Source organism: Chrysochloris asiatica, unplaced genomic scaffold, assembly GCF_000296735.1.
Source record: "Chrysochloris asiatica unplaced genomic scaffold, ChrAsi1.0 scaffold00075, whole genome shotgun sequence".
NCBI classification, from domain to species: Eukaryota; Metazoa; Chordata; class Mammalia; order Afrosoricida; family Chrysochloridae; genus Chrysochloris; species Chrysochloris asiatica.
Window position 1 is genome coordinate 5,609,120 of NW_006408593.1, and position 5,985 is coordinate 5,615,104.

The window sequence follows — 5,985 nt, forward strand, 5'->3', positions numbered from 1 at the left end:
AGTTTTGGAGCTCTGCCCTGGATCTGCTTTGCCTGGTATTCTGTGTTATTGCTGATCCTGAACTTCACTGGACCTCCACTCTAGCCGCCATCAAGCCCCACCTTTCATAATCAGTTTGTACAGAAAAATGAAGCCCACGAGAGTTATGGAACTTTGCTACTGGTCAGGCTACAAAAAACTGGAAAGTCATGAAATAAAGGAGCTTTATTAAAGAAATAATGCCTGCAGGGGTGATGTGTGAAAGGCAGCAGCATCTCCTCATACTTATAATCTGATGTGTATTTCTAGGGAGAGTTTTCTTTCCTTTGGAAAGGAGGCCCGCTTTCCTCTTTGTGTAGTTCCACTCTAATGTGTCACTTCCTTCCCTCCTTTTCCCCTTGCTACGTACATCTGGTGGCCGTGATGGAGGTTAAGATTTTAAGATGGGATCTGTTGCAAGACATCTGGGATTGACAGAACTGATTTTGCTCCTGCACTGAAAACTGGCTAAGGGGAAGATTCATGTGCCACTAATAGTTAACAATCCTGGCTGAGTAGTTGAGTAAGGATGGAGGGATTACAAGCCCCTCTAGGTGCCGGGTACACAATGAGATAATTTTTACCCCTTTATCTTGTTTATATCTTGCCCATCTGACCAGGAGATAGATTCTGTCTTTGGTCCACATCCTGATCCTCTGTTCTTTGCATTTGGGGGGTTATTTTATGGTTTTATTGATCTTTCCCAATGCCGCTATTCTGCTGCTCCAGCAATTTTCCTCAGTACTTTCCTCCTGCTCCCTTACCCTAATATTTTGTCAAATGCAAGGTTGCACAGAACCAGAAAAGGATTCAGGCTTAAGATTTTCTTGACTCTAAAATGTGTTTTCTTCTGATCTCACCTCAATTTTAAATAAAAACCTTCAAAAGAACTTATTAAATTTCATTCATTCATTTTTCAACCATGTAATTTGTTTGTAAAATCTGCTAAGCCCTGTTCTTATCCTCTTGGGGGAGAGAGAAAACAAATCAATGTGTAACTGGTCAGGTGGTAATAACTATCATAAAGAAACATAGCATCAAAGAAAGTGATAAATGCTATTTTGTTTCATAATGTGGTCAGGGAAGAGCCCTGGCATGATACCGCTGAGCAGAGGGCACAGAGGTCCACATGAATGCATGAGCCATGCTGATATGGGCAAGAAGTAGCAGCAAATACAGAAGTGAGCATTTGAAAGGTAACATATTTCAAATAGTGTACTACTATAGGCTAAGCCCTGGATGGCTAACCATGAGGTCCATGGCTCAACTCACCAGCTGCTCTTTGGAAAACCCTACACTTGGTGGCTATGAAGCACAACAAACTTGACAGCACTTAACAATAACAACAACACATATTTCAAATGTTTGGGCTTTCCCTGTTCTAGAAAGAAAAAAAAAAAAGTGCCATCGAACCTGGAGCACAGCAAGAAAGGGAGATGTGGTAAATGTGAGGACAAAAAGCTATCTGGAAGCAAGTATCTTATATAAGACCTAGTGAGCTGTACATTATAGGAGCTCTGGTAGCATAGTGGTTAAGTCAGGCTGCCAACCCCAAAGTCAGCAGTTGGAAACTACCAGCAGTTCCGTGGGAGAAAGATGAAGCATTCTGCTGCCATAAAAATGTACAGCCTCAGAAACCTTGTGCAGAGTCACTATGAGTTGGAACCAACTCCACAGTACTTAACAACAACAAGCTATACATTAGACATTGCATTTAGTGAGATAGGAGGCTACTGGTTTTTAGTACAAAGTGATTTTGTATAGCACATTTACTACCACTATATAGAGAATGGAATTCTAGTGTGGTGTTGTAAGATAAATACTGGACTGCTAACTGCAAAGTCAATGGTTCAAACCCACTAGCCACAGCTTGAAAACCCTAGACAGGGTCTGTATGAGTTGGAACTGACTTGATGGTACTTAACAACAACAATATAGAGAGAGTATACTTTGGGGCATCAAGGACAGAAGTGGGCACACAAATTAGGAGACATCTACAACAACCTATGTAATACAATGTGGTCACATAGATTAGAATACAACAGAGATAGTGGTGACAGGTGGTTAAATCGAGATGTATTTGAAGTTGGAGTAAGTAGAACTTATAAACACATTATATGTGGGGTGGAAGAGAAAGAACAGTCAAGTTAACTTTAAATTTTTTGCTTGGGCATCTAAAATATTGGAAACTACATTACTGTTGTTGTTGTTAAGTGTCAAGTCAGTTCTGACTCATAGCTATCCTGTATAGGGTTTCCAATGAATGAATGGTGGTGGCTATGTGCCATGAAGTTGGTTCAGACTCATAGCAACACTGTACAGGGTTTCCAAGGCTGTAAATCTTTACAGGAGCAGAAAGCCTCATCTTTCTCCCACGGAACAGCTGGTAGTTTCAAACTGCTGACCTTAAGGTTCCTAGCCCGATTTGTAACCATTTCTTTACCAGAGCTGATTTAATTTGCCAGCCTTGTCATTAGCAGTGCAGTGTTTATGCTACAGACATGAGAAAAACTGAAGGCAGAGTACTTTGTCAGGGGGAATCATTTTAACGTTGTTATTACATGAGGTACCTATGACTTCGTATCTCATGCTTTGGGCATATAACCAGGAGGGACCAGTCCCTGGAGAATGATGCCATGCTAGGTGAAGTGAAAGGTTAGTGAAAAAAGGAAGACCCTGAACAAGATGGATTGGCATAGTGGCAGTAGCAATGGGCTCAAGCTGAACAATGATTGACAGGATGGTGTGGAATTGGGCAGTGTTTTGTTCTGTTGTGCATAAGTTCGTTATGAGTCAGAACCAACTCAACAGCACCTAACAATAACAATTAGATTTCAATGGTCTAAAGATAAGGCTTTCTACTCCTGTAAAGATTTACAGCCTCGGAAACCCTGTACAGGGTCGCTATGGATCAGAACCGACTCGACGGCACTTAACAACATCAACAAAGCTCTGGTTAGAGATACTGTCACTGTGTGTGTGTAAATGCAGACAAATTTAGTTAGATATTCTCTCTTTTACCAACTTTATTTCTCAAACTCTCTCATCCCAGGACTCCTGACTTTTAATCACTTAATTATATTAGGTTCTACAGCAGAGTTATAAAATAAATACAAAATAAAAAATTTTAAGAAAATTCTTACTTTAAAAAATAAAGTTAAGTGAAGAGTATCCCTAAATCCATACAAAAAACTGGAGAAGTAGCAAATCTGCTAGTTAGAGTAATTATAATACAATGAACTCCTGGTGTGGCGCTGTGGGTTAATGAACGGGACTGCAAAGTCATTTGAATCTCAAGGTAAGTGGTTCAAGCTCACCAGTCACTCCTTGGAAACCCTATACAGGGCTGCTATGGGTCAGAAGCGACTCGATGACATTCAAAACAACAACACAATGAATGTAAAATATGGGAGATATAGAAAGCTCACAAAGGAATAAAGGTGACTTGAGAGCATACAGTGTTATGAGTTGGGCTGCTAATTGCAGGGCCAGCAGTTTGAATCTCCCAGTCACTGTCAGAGAGAAAGATGAGCTGCTCTACTTTCAGTCTTGGTATCCCTATACAAGGGCACTATGAGTCAACACTACATAATTACCACCATGCCATGAGGAAAGAAGAAGGGTGTAGTATGTGCTAGAAAACGGAAGCAACGTTTTAGAACATGGTATCGCTCACATTGGATTCTCCCACAAAATTTACCCAGAAAGATGCCCAGTTGGACATGTTCTGAAGTCTCATGATGATATTGTACTTCTGGAAACATGACCAGATCATTCGATCAGTGACTTTAAATAACAGAAAAAGAAAACAGTGATAATCAAGATTGATATCTGCTCTAAAGAAAGCAAAATGGCCTTGCCAGATTCTGAATAAATCATACATAGAAGACTATCTGGGACAGAATTTGGGTTTGTTCTCAGACATAACAGAGACATCAGAATTAAGGATAAGCAATGTCTTTGGGGTATATTCAGAAAATTAAATAGAGACAGGAAGAATATGATGACATGTGTCATGGGTAGCAAGAAATAATAGAGGGAAGGAAAGAAGGAAGGAATGGAGTCAGGCAAGCAAGAAGGAAGAAACAAAGGAAGAAAAGTACAAGCTGGAAAATGGATCACAAGATAAAGAGTTGCAAGTAACTGCTATTTAACCTGAAGCAGAGGGGACACAGCAATATATTTCAGAGATGGGTGTTCCTGTGGAGGAAACATAAGAATGCTGCGAATTTTTAGAGGAAACAAAATTACAATTTGATACTTCTGGAAAGATGGCAGAATAGGCAGACACACTACATAGACCCTTTACAACAAACATAAAGGAGAACAAATGAAACAGACACAGAGAACCATCCTGAAATGCTGAGCTTTAGAGGAAAGGTGGAGAAATGGATTCGATTGAAACTGAGAGAAGAGGGTTGGCAAAAGAAGGAGATGGACAGGTGAACAGACTGCTGGTCAAACCCTGCTGCAACCATCTTGAACTTCTTTCAAACAGCTTTGAAGAAACTGAAAAGGTGTGATTTCTTCTTGCTCCCCATACTCCCACAGAGAGCAGAGGTGATGCCAATGCTCACATACATCCACCCCCAATGCAGAGCCTGCTTTTCAGGAGTTCAGAGCCATACAGTTGTGAGCCAGGGTGAGGTGGCTTCCACTGTGCCATCTTGACACCTGGATTCAGGTGGGTTGTGCTCTAGACCTGCTTCTGCATTGGCTGCTCTGAACTTCGACAGCACTAGACCTATAGGAGCTCCATCCAGGGCCAAGAACTCAGCCATCACATCCCTTCTTGCCTTCTCCACTCACCTCGTGAGCTTCCCAGCTGGCACGAGGGCACCAGAGTTTTCTCCTCTCCGGTCCAACAACTGCACTGGTTATTTGGTTATTTTGCCTTTAGTTGTTTCCTTATTTTTGTGTGTTTATTCTTTCTTCTCCTTTCAGTCTGTCCCACCCCTTGACTTTTACCCTTTCTGTTTCCACTTTTGATTTTTCTTCTCTGTTTCTGTTTCTCATTTCCACACTCTGCTTTTTGCTGCTTGATTTATCTAGTATCTACTTATTTTTATATTCCCACTCTTTTTTCCCCTCCTTTTTATTATCTCTCTTTTTTCTCTTGTACAGCTTTATTTGCTTCTCTTCTTTTTCTCTTTTTAGATGTTTTTCTCTTCTTGCTGCCCATTTTTGTTTCTTTTTATACCTTTATTGTATTCTGTTTTTGTTGTTGCTTGCCTGTTTATTTATTCTGTTTTCCCCTCATGGTCCACCCAAAGGAAGACAAAAAAAATATCCATACGGTTATGCTACTACTGCAATGCTCTGCAGCTCCACCCACTTGGCAAGAGTCAATATCAGTTCCTATACTGCCTGATAAATGAGAGACATCAGTCAACAAAAACTCAACCCACCGAAAGCAAAACTGAAATGAAAAATGGTGCACATACTTCCATTCTCTAATCACACTTACCAGGAGATATTGAATGAGAGCCAAAGAACACACAACACACTATCATCAATATACTATCAATACAATGACACTACAATGTCTTAGAGATAACAGATGATTTTAGTTCACAGAAAGAAACAAGAAAGAGTGGCTCAAACAAATGACCAAGAAAGAGAGCCAGAAAACATTTCTGAAGAACACAACTTAATAGAACATCTTGAGAAATAATTTTTTTAAAATTATATTTAGGTACCTACAAAAGATTGACAGAGGTCAAGCAAAGCAAGAACACAGAAAAAAAAAAAAAAATTAGAAGAATTTAGAAAAATACTGAAAAAACAAAAAGACAAAATAAATGCACATTTCAAAACAACACAAAACCTGCAAATAGATATCCAGAAGATTAATACTAATATTTCAGAAACTGACAATATATTAAAAGGACAATCAATGAAAGTCCAAATTAATGAACCTAAAGATAAATCTCTCAAAACTGGTAAGCTAGAAAAATATCAGAAAAA